Raw genomic sequence first — 12,728 nt, forward strand, 5'->3', positions numbered from 1 at the left:
GACTTATGAAAAAAATGGGGTTCCCAGTATCGGGATTTGTGATTGAAATGAGTTTAGGCAATTAACAGAGCTAGAGGTAGTTTCACATTCCTTTAATTTCATATTTTTTGGATTTGTATTATTGTTAGGATTTCTTGTAATTCAGGGCTGTTCGTTTATGTTCATTATTGGAAGTCATGTTGTCAATATATAGCAGTTAGTTTGAGTTGGACTTGTATATTGTGAGTAATAAATGAATAGTTTATGTCTGAGTTGCCTTTGTTAGGGAAATTCCTGTTGGTCAGTGTTAAACAAAAAAAATAGTAATCAGAGAGGTAGTTTCACCAGGTGACCCTGCCAGGATATATCACTGCAATCTTCTGATTTCCTTGTAGTTTGAATAATTAGTGCATGATTGGAAATTAATTATTGTTTACTGCTAGCACATAATTGTATCTGTGGAATTTCCTTCATAGTTGTACTTCCATATTTTTGTACTTTATTGTGATGAGCAAAGTAGTTATGGCATGCATGTGGGTTTGCATGAATTATCTCGCGGTCACTTTTGCAACTAATTATGTATTTATTATTTTTAGTGCTACTTTTGTGTTTCTTATTATTTTTGCTTTTCAAATTGTTTTTTGTGTGTTATTATGTAAAATAGTGTGATAATCATGGCGAGTGAAAAGCGTAACACTAGGCTGCAAACCGAATTGAGGAATAACAGTGACAACGAGTGTAGCTTGATGGCACCACGTAATAACGATTTGACAAATGTTCATGACAATAATTTGCTAATAGTGCATAGGGACATGGACCAGACAGTAAATAACAGGGTAGAAAATTAAACAATCGGTTAACAGGGAACTACTGATGATCGATTGCTCGGTAACAGTTCGCCTCAGGAATGCTAAATAACATAACAAAATCTTGCAAATAACATAGATTCTCAATTAAGATTTCTAAATTAAGTCAAGACACACTCTCTGCTTTTCAAAATGCGAATATTGCCGGTGCAAACGCACTGATGAAAAACACAAATGAACATGTTTCAGTCACTAATGCACTGTCATTGCAATTAATTCAAAAATTTGATTAAACAGACCAAATGCTTCAAAAGTTAGGCACACTGAGACTAAATCAGAAACAAACATAACAACAACAACTTCAATAGTTTGACACAACTGATGAAATTAATCAAACACTTGAACAAATATGTAAAGATTTAACCGCTGAGATATACAAAATCGAATCGAAATATCAAAACATTTCTGAAGTCATAAAAAGAAAAATTTCTGATCATTTTCAGGCAATTTTTTCGCTACATGAAGACACATTACAGAACTACAAAGCCGCAATAAAAACACTGCAGACCATTGTACACGAAAATCACGACACCTTGCAGGCTAAAGTTGACTCTGTTGCATATACCAATATGGTTGCAAAACTTGTAAAAAAAAAAGCAGGAAAACTTAAAGGACACAGCAGATGCGATTACGACACAAATGGAAACACTAAAACTTGGCTCAGAGAAAAACACAGAGAAAATTAGCAAATTATCAGAAAAAATAGCCGAACTTTGCGATCAGTTAATAAATTTATCTACGAAGGTTGATGATGATTTGAATTATACAAAACCCCTAGTCTTTACAGACACAGAAGAGTACGAGGAAATTAGGAAATTTAAACAGGGTCAGAAACAAATTAATATGCAACACAAAAGAGAAATGCTAAAAGTACAAGATCAGTTGGTACAGCTGATACAAGAAATACACATTTCAGAGGGTACTCGCGCTCCGACACAGGAAGAGGGATTTAGAAATATATGAAAGTCACATGTTAATAATACATGTTATTTCGGAGATCTTGAAAGGAGTCCGCAGGGTGCACCAACACGACATAACAATTACCGATTTGCGTGTTGCCGACACGATGGCTTTGACTATAAGCTCTTCATCACAACACGTAAATTTAAAACATTCAAGAATTCTAAAAATGACATGCATCCACAAGCTTGACATCATAAATTTTCTCGTTGTTTTCCTCGTAATTGACCATTAGAGCATAGATTAGAATTTGTGTGTGGCTATTTAGAAAATGAACCAGCTGTAAGAATCTGATCGTTTATTCGTCAGTGTCACAGAGAAGGAGACTTTTATCATGCCTTCCTTTCTCCATATTAGTCTCAGGCTACACAAGATGGAGCAAAACACAGCATTATAATGAAGAAGCATTTCGAACAATCTAAATTTCCCAGCCCTGTAAAATATTTTGAAGATATGTTACACAAGAATCAGTATTTGTCAAACGCGTACAGCCTCTCGGACCTTAATCGCATTTGCTTAGTTAAATTGCCTGAACACTTAAGACATATTAATTTGGCTCAATATTGTAAAGATGATATCGAGCCTTTTCAGGGACTTTTGCAAGAACTGGCAATCGACACGGACATGATGTGAAAACAGGAACACAACAACAATTACAGGTTACATCCATCACAATTTCGTGATGACTGAAACAATAACAGTGTACAACAAGTCTATTGTTACAACGCAAATCGTGAGCGAAACAGACACTACCCGTATGATAACCATTGGCAGAATTACAATAATTACAGAGACAAATCTCATTTCTGTGGTAGTGACTATGACAGAGACAACTGTGGAAATGGACAATATGGGAATGAGAGTAGTTATTATCGAGAGAGACAAATTGACTTCAGATGCAACAGTCCACATCATAATTACGATTCCAGGAGAAATTTTCCATCATTTAATCGACAAGAAAAAATCACAGAAATTACCAATGAGACGACAGACGCTATAGTCATAACAACAGACCTCAATTTAATCAGAATTGGCGTGATTCAAACAGGGCAGGGCCCTCTAAACAAATTATAATTGTAGAAATGAGACCTCCAAATCCCAGTAACGATGCGCGACAACAAAGAGCTAATAGACATTTACTCGCACCGCAGCAACTACAAAACGTATTTATGAGACTGACGACGTAGCTACCATGATTATCATTTATGTGAAAATAGAAGACGTTAGGCACATTTTACTCATGGAACATTACACGAAAGAGAACAATACTGCATATCCTGTAATTCACTTCATAACAAATGACATAAAATTTATGGCAGTACTGGACTCCGGCAGTCCTATTTCGATAATTAGCGAAACAGCTTTCAGTAAATGCAACAAATCGAACGCTTGCCCCACACTTCCTTTACGTAAAATCAATTTACAAGGTGCTATTTTTGGAAAAAAGTGTAGATGTACGCCACCAAACTAACTTAGAATTTTTTTATCGAAGCCATAGATGTATTGTGAATTTTCTTATTGTTCCACTATTGTCGACGGAGATTATATATATTTTTGAATGAGTATAAAGCAATTTTAAACTTTCAGGACGCTGAAATAACTTTAGAGAAAGAAGGTAAGTCAATAGCTTTCAAATTTGAACATTGGCTTTCAAACTATGATGAGGAAATCAATCGGCTTTACATTTTAACAGATCACAGTTTAGAATGTTCGACCGAATTTCACAATAACAATCACTTTGCTAGTATTGACAGGGATGATATTGATGACGTATTAGATACTAACGTTTTAATTGTGAAAAAAAGTCAAACAATTGAGAACAGTAATGATACTATTAGACAGGACCATTTTGACATCTTACAATCGAATTCCACAGTTTTTACTCTGAAAATAGGATCAATTAAAGGATGCCAGTACAAATTTCGTGTTCATGAGCGTAAAAAATTCTGTGTCAGACCATTCGTAATTCCAGCACATTATAGGATCCATATTAGAACGGAAACACAATCTATGCTTGATGAGGGCCTTATTGAACAAGCTGTAAGCTCAGCAATAATCCATTACGTGTTTTTGAGAAGAAAAACGGATAGATCGGGCTTCTCTTGGATTCCAGACAAATAAATACCATAATCAATCCTGAAATAGACAGGCCCAAAAATGTTCGAAGAACTTCTTCAAAATTTCAATAGAAGCTTTTGCTATCGACTTAGCATTTTTCGTTTCTTTCTTTCTGGCAAACATATAAAAGTTTATAGTGAACATCGAGCACTGCAATTTCTTATGTCTTCAAAATTAAGTCATGACAGTTTGAAACATATTGGTCATTATTTCTGCAAGAATTTCGCTTCACGATAGTCTACATTCCTGGTATGGAAAACATTGTTGGCGATGCACTTTCACGTGCACTGGTCAACCTTGATAAAAGCAACACAGGAGCTAATCTTGAGAAAAATTTCAGTATTTTTTATATTCAAAAAGAAGCTTTTGAAAACTTCTTTAAAGGATATTGCTCATGAGGAAGACAAGGATCCGATTTGGAAAGATATTAAAAGTAAATGGCCTGAAAAGACAAACACACAGATTTGTCATTATTATTTGGTTAGAAATAACATACTCCTCAAACGTTGCACTGTTGACGACAAGCTATGGGTACTTTGTATTCCTGACGACTTTGTTATTAAGCTCGTCTGGTACATTCATTTCAGCTATGCACATTTTGGTCCACAAAATCTTATCATATACTTCAGACAATATCTTATTTTAACAACATGGAAAAGAGAATTAGAAGAGTTCTATTTGCAAACTTGTTTTCTATTATTCCTACTAGATTAAAATAATTAGCTGGGACCCCTTATTAAGACATTGAATGTATTTTTGTACATTTTCGTTGCTGTTTAACTTAGTTCAAAATTTGTTTCTTTCACAGTGTTACACAAAGCCTCTTGACGTTCTGCATCCAATGCCTTTGTTAAAAATCGCTTATGTGGAGTTGGACATGTTGACAAGGTCATTTCAGATAAAAGACCACAATTCAGATCTGTTATTTGGTCACACATGTGATGTTTTGTTACTGAAATTTCACAGTTATTGCCCAAAATCTTGGCACAATGTTTCGAAATATGCATCAAAGTAAAAGTGAAAATGATTAAAAATTGTAAAAATACTTGTAAATATGATGGATACTTTTCAAAAACAGCAAAAACGTTTGAAAAATCGTTTAAATACTCGTACAACCAGAACTGTTATTTGTTCATATCGATTGCACTTTTTTGTTATTAAAATATTGATGTCTTTTTAAAATTGTGTTTCTAGATACATTAGATGGCTTTTTAGTAATTCTTTTTGAAATTTATTTGATATATGACATTTTCCTCATCATTTTCCTCAAAATTTACATAATATTTTCTTATTTATTTGACAAATGTTTAATACTCATGTTAATGTTTACTATTTATATTTAATGACAATAATTACTTAACTTTCAATATATGGCCTTAAAAATGAAAATTAAATTACATTCATTGATTTTTAAAATTAATACAATGATGTGTGATGTCAGTATTACAACAACAACATGCATGTGGCCCGTGATGGAGAAACTGTATAATGCTGATCAATTTATGTGATGTTTGTGGTCTTCTAAGTAATTGAGAGCTTAAATAAAGTCCCTTTTACATTCATATAAAATATGATCACTAATGTGATAGATTTTAGTATCTTTCTTAATAAAGATTTATTACTGACCATTTAATTCAGATAAAGAAATATTAGTTGTTCACTTCATCAGAAAAATTTTGATCTTATTTCGATACTTTGCGTCATTGCTCTTCCTTCTCATGTCTATTTTAAAAAGCCATCCAATATTAACTAAGTCTTTTCTTTAAATATTCAAAATTTAAATTTTCTCCATCAAACTTATAGCAAATATGATTTAAATTTATATCAACTTGCGTAAATAATATGACTGAGCCAAACATAAACAACTCCATTGTTTCTATTTCGAAAATATAGTGACACCATTTGTTAGACTGCTGGCTCACAAGTAATTGTGCTTCTCTCAATTGTGCACACCCTGGTGATGTGGGATGGGCGAGTGTATTTGCTCAGAGGTAAGGTACGTATGTCAACAACTTATGCTATCAGTGACAATAGTAGATTCCATTGCATATTGTCTCCACAGCATTGTTGCCACTATTTAAGTTCCAACCTATGTATGTATAAATATATGTATATGGGTTGACTCCAAACAAAGCAATTTGCACTCACATTTCTTCTAACAGTTTGGCGCCCTGATTATAATATACCTATACACATCAGTCAACTGACTAATAAATGTGTCAGTTATTTATTTAGGTTGGATGTTGATGAAATATGGATTGTTAACGAGTATGAAAAAACAGACTAACATCTTTTTGTTCATTTTATAACAATTATCATAAAGTTTCTTGTTGATTAATCGGGTTTCTGTGGGTTCTTCGCATCTTTCCTGCACTATATTACAACTATGTGACTTGCAGTCTTCTTAAGGTGCTGTCTGAAGAAGACAACGAGTCACGCAGTTGAAATATCGTGCAGGAAAGACGCAAATAACTAACAGAAACCCGATTAAACAACAAGGCAACACCTCACTGGGAAAGCTTGAAGAATTACAATAAAGTTTCTTGTTCAAAATTTCATCTTACTGTTTTATATTTGTCGAGATATATTGAGAAACTCTCTTTTATTGCTTCTTTCATTTCTTCTTCATTGAGATCTTCTCATATGATTTCATCAATTATCTCATTGTTCACTTTAGTTGTAAGCTATTCAGTAATGACAACTGGATATATTCTGCTAATGTTAGAAGGTTGTCATATAACCTATTTTTGTTATTTCCAACATATTTGTTTAGCATTAAATTATTTTAATCTTAAACAAAATATAAATAATTATTTTATTTATAGCTGTAATTTTCAGCAGCTGCAGTATATATAGCAAGCTGGGATACATAAAAATAATTGCTCTATTCATCCAATTGCTGATGGAATTGATAGCCCTGGATATTTCTTGTTCAATGCATTATTATTTAAATATGGAACATCACCCTCTGTGCATAAATGGAAAGAGATTGTTAACTGTCTATAAAAAGACGTTACTTTTCCTCCTGGCCATATACTCAGATCTTTTGGTACTACAGATCTATACAATAACATTCCTATAGTCAAAAGAACCCATATTACTGACGAAAGTTTCACAAACAGAAGAAATTGAATTCAAATGAAACAAATAGTTTATAGGATTTTTGAGAATCATTCTAAGGTACAACTACTTCAGTTTCATTGATCAGCTAGAGCAACAAGATGAAGGCATTGCTTTGCTCAATTTCTAGCTTACATCTTCATTAACAATTCTGAAATAGTTTCTTGTAATTCATAACCCACTCTAGCCAACAAAACATCCTTCTACAGACGATATGTTGATGCTACCACCACTGTATAAAAGAGATACAAAGGACATGAAATCACTTTCATCACTTAGGGAGTCACTGAGCTGCTTGCAAACTAAAGTTAAATTTATATATGATATAAAAAATCAACTGAATGAACTGCACTTTCTATACCTGAAACTCTTTTTAGTAGATTGTAAAAAACTTTGATATTCACAGGAAAGTCACCACAACAGATGACGTCATTCATGCCTATTCTTGTCACCCATATAAGCACTGATTGGCGTTCTTCCATACTGTGATCCACCGTATTATTGCTACTGAACTTACTAATTTAAATATATAGCGGTTGAAAGCAGACACAAGCAAACCTTGAATAAAAACTTGATAATAATAAAAGAAATAAAAATATAAATTAATCTCAATTCGTGCCATTAAAATACATACTACCAGTTCTAGATGATGTATCATACTGTATTCCCAGTCTATTTAAAAACTATGACATCAATTAGTCCTTTACTGCCAATAATGCCAGCAAGTTACTCTTTACACATAATGAGAAATCTACAAATTTATCAGATCCGAAGTACATAAAATATAATCTATATCTGAGTTTGTATACAGAGCAGACAGAGAAGGCATTTAAGACTAAATTTTGTGAGCACTTGCTTAACAAAGAGAGTGAGAATTCATATAACGACTTTTTGAGAACATCCCAAACAAAGAAACACACATTTACATATATATCCATATATCCTTCCTTAACATGGAAATTTCATGTCTAATTGACAGGCCTTAGATTGATCCTTTTAGAAGAATTTGCAATATACAAACATTCCCCACTAAATTCAAAAGCGTAATTGAATATTTACTAGCATTAAAAACAGATACTAATTTGATTACATAATATATCTTGTAACATTGTGTAAATTAGCCCACTGCTTTTATATATTAGAACAATGTGTCATGTTTTTTCAAATGTGTCATATGTAACTTCCTTACATACATTGATTATATTTCTATACATACATCTGTGCATGTTGTTGCTCCTAGTCCAACAGCTACACATATGTGATATTGCACAGCTGTTTATCTATTCTAAGAATTTTAAAAGAAGATTTACATTTTTCTTAAATTATTTTTAGTTGATACTTCGTTAGGTAATATCATAATAAAATTTACTATGTGGATACTCGCGAGCACTATATGTAGTATCTTCATTTAATTAACTTTTAAGTTGTACCACTGCTTTACCTTTTAGAAGTAAAATTGTTGTAAATATGTAGGATATGTCATTCATCTCTATTTTAAACATTTTTTAATTTACCTTCATTAATTTTTTAATCTTTGATTTCTCTTTTTCTAACTCTAAAGAATGTTGTTGATTTTTTTTCTATTTTTATTTTTTTCAGATATGATTGGAAGTCATTCGTTTTCTTTTTGTAATTTGTATTTATCACGTTTCCTAATCGATGGCAATACATATGTTTTTACCTAATCTTACATTTTTTGTGTAGTTTTCAGGTGATAGCATTAAATTATAAAAGACAGGTTCGTTAATAAATATATATAACTTTTCATTTCCTCTTAATATGTTCAGACTGGATGTATTTAAGTGTTCTAATGTATTTCTGTCTTCATCATTGATATCTTTAATTGCTTTATGTACTTGATATACTAATATATTAGCAATGCCTTTGGATTGAACCATGGATTAATCATTATCACATGCTTATCATTATTTCAAAGCTTGTTGTTAATGTTTATGAATAACTAATTTATTTAATGAATTTTATCATTCAAAAAATTTCTTTCTTATATATTTTTAATACTTACTTTCAATTAATTTTTCAGTTACATCTTATAATATCTTTAAAGAATGCATAACAGAAGTTAGAACATTTACTAGTACATAATTTCTTACCATATTAATTTTTTATTAGGTACATGAAATTAAAATTAAATGTGTAAAATACGTAGTACAGAAGAGATTGATAATTTTAATTTACAAAATTATGCACAAGATCTTAATAGTACTATATGTAGACAATGTTTTTATTAGTATCATAAAAACTGTGTAGTAGTAAACGAATTCTTTGTGTATGTGGAAAATATTTTCCCACATGTTGTTATAAATACAAAGTAAAGGTGTTTCAATAGATTAGCATTGGAAAACACTGACAAATGTGATTCCATTGATTATTAATTTAAATTCCTTTTTAATAAACGTTTATAACTTACTGCTTACTTAAGGTAAAGAAAAATTTGTTGTTCATATTGCTAGATATTTCGTATTTTATTACTGTCTCATGTCAAATATGATTTTTATTTGTGTTAACTTCAGTAAATATAATTTAATTTAATTTTTAAGACCATGTGTGGAAATTTAATAAATGAAAATTAAATAATTAATCTTGTTAATTATTAAGTCATTAAACATAAAAATAAATATAAACATCAATGTAATTGGTAAAATTAGTATAACATAAACATAAACTTAGATGTTAAACATAAATATAATAATTATTATGTTTTTACATTAATTAAATGCTACAGAAACAGTTGTTAAGCAGACTAGACGAAAAATCATTAGATATTGTGATAGGTCAGATGGCTGGGTTTCACTAGTGTCATACGTTGGTAAATGAGATTTCCACACTCCTAAACATCCCTAGGGCCACTGTTTCTGATGTGATAGTGAAGTGGAATCGTGAAGAGACACATACAGTACAAAAGTGTACAGGCCAACCTCATCTGTTGAGTGACACAGACTACCGACAGTTGAAGAGGGTCGTAATGTGTAATAGGCAGACATCTACTCAGACCATCAAACATGATTTCCAAACTGCATCAGGACCCACAGCAAGAACAATGACAGTTAGGCAGGAGGTGCTCATAAGCCACATATCAAGACAGCAAATGCCAAACGACGCCTCACTTGATGTAAGGAGCTTAAACATCAGACTATTGAACAGTGGGAGAATGTTGTGTGCAGTGACAAATCACGGTACACAACGTGGCGATCTGATGGCATGGTGTGGGAAAGGCGAATGATTAGTGAACATCATCTGCCAACATGTGTAGCGCCTGCAGTAAAATTCGGAGGCAGTTCTGTTATGGTGTGGTCGTGTTTTTCATGGAGGGGGGCTTGCACCTTTTATTGTTTTGCGTGGCACTATAACAGCACAGGACTACATTGATGTTTTAAGCACCTTTTGTTTCCCACCGTTGAAGAGCAATTCAGGAGTGTTGATTGCATCTTTCAACATGATCGAGCACCTTTTCATAATGCATGTGGCAGACTGGTTACACGACAATAACATCACTGTAAAGGACTGGCCTGCACAGAGTCCTGAGCTGAATCCTATACAACACCTTTGCGATGTTTTTGAACACCGACTTCGTGTCAGGCCTCACCGACTGACATTGATACCTCTCCTCAGTGCAGCACTCCATGAAGAATGGGCTGCCATTCTCCAAGAAACCTTCCAGCACCTGACTGAACGTTTGCCTGCGAGAGTGGAAGCTGGCTTCGAGGCGAAGGGTGGGCCAACACCATACTGAATTCCAGCATTACTGATGGAGGGCCACATCAACTTGTACATCATTTTCAACAAGGTGTGCGGTTACTTTTGACACATAGTGTATAATATAAAAGCAAACTGTTATTGATGCAATCGAACAAGTTAAACAAGGTATTTAAGATTTCCAAAACAATATTCTAACAGCTACTGAAGCAAATAGAGAAGCTGAAAATATTTGTTTCTTATCATTTTCAATAATTTGAAAAATTTGAGTATATACCACCAACCTGTTATGCATTTAGCGAATCAGAAGTACAGGATGCACTGAATAAATATGGAGAAGAGAACAATTAAATGATAAAGACCAAAGCATTAAAAATAAACATAGTTGAAAGAATGTTGAATAATATTAACAACATTGAAGATAAGGCTGTTAGATTAATACTTATTGGTATATTAAAGTATATTGATAAATTATCTATTTGTGGATGTGAATATGCAGGTACCAGTCGATTAATAAATCTTTTAACTGAAAAATGTGTTCTATTGATTTATCACACTATGGAAATGGAGATGAGTGTTTGGCATCATTGGCTGGGAGGCTTCTTGTGGGGCAGGTCCAGCCACCTTACTGCAGGTCTTATTACATATGATGCCACATTCTGCGACCTGTACTGTGGCTGGGGATGAAATGATGATGAAGACAACACAACATCTAGTCCCTGAGCAGATAAAATCTCCGACCCAGCCAGAAATTGATCCCAGGCCCATAGGACGATAATCTGTCATGCTGACCACTCAGCTATCGAGGTGGACTATCTTACTATGAACATATATTCTTTGATTCAGGAGCTTTAAATTCTGATTTGGACTCCAGTATAATAAAATGAATTACAGGTATTACATGCTATAAAACTCTTAAAAAATACACAGAAAAACCAAGTGAATTTGTTTGGATGATTGATTTAACCAGTAGATTACTAATAATTCATTGAGAAGACTTAGATGGAAATAATAATCAACAAAAAAATGTTAACAAGTAAGGTATGTGATTGTACCATTAATAATCCAGAAAGTATACCTTATTTAATTATGTCTCTGAAAATTTAATATATATGTCTTGTATAAAAGCTTTTGATCTCAGTAAGTTATAGTACCAACTTTAATTTGAATTCGATATTAACAATGACTACCCTTAAATTAAAACTATTAGATGATTCTGGTATGATGTTAATAGTTGTAAAAGGTACTTGAGGTGGTATATCTTGATGTTGTAAGAGACATGTAACAGCAAGTAATAAATATTTGAAAGATTATGATTCAAATAATAGACTGAATTACATGATATATTTAGATGCAAATATTTTGTACGGCTGGGTTACGAGTCAATATTTACTATATGGAAATTTTTGTGGAAAAGTAACTGATGTGATCAAAATTGCTGACAGTTTTTCTAAAAGTTATATACTTGAAGTGAATTCTGAATGTCCAAACTATTTACATGATGATCATAAAGAATTACCATTAGCTCCAGAAAATAAAATTATATCTGGTAGTAAAGAACAAAGTTGTTGACTACTTTTCATTGACAAAAATAATTATGAAATTCATTCAGAATTCTTAAGCAATATTTATCCCTAGGAATGAAGTTAATAAAAATACAGAGAGTATTATAGTTTAGACAGGCTGATTGGTAGAACAATGTACATATAATTATATACAGAAATCAGGATTAAAATATTTCTGCAAACTATGAACAACACAGTATTCGGAAAATGATGGGAAATATAAGGAGAAGATTCGACTTAAGATTAGCTTCAGATGCAAAATGTGTGAAAAACTTATACCAAAAACCAGTTTCAAAAGATGTTCAGTATTCAATGAAAAACTTACTGCAATTAGCATAAATAAAACTAAATTCATATTAACAAGCCAATTTACATTGGAATGAGCACAATTTATTTCTCTGAAGAC

Source organism: Schistocerca serialis, chromosome 3 (genome assembly GCF_023864345.2).
Source record: "Schistocerca serialis cubense isolate TAMUIC-IGC-003099 chromosome 3, iqSchSeri2.2, whole genome shotgun sequence".
Lineage (NCBI taxonomy): Eukaryota > Metazoa > Arthropoda > Insecta > Orthoptera > Acrididae > Schistocerca > Schistocerca serialis.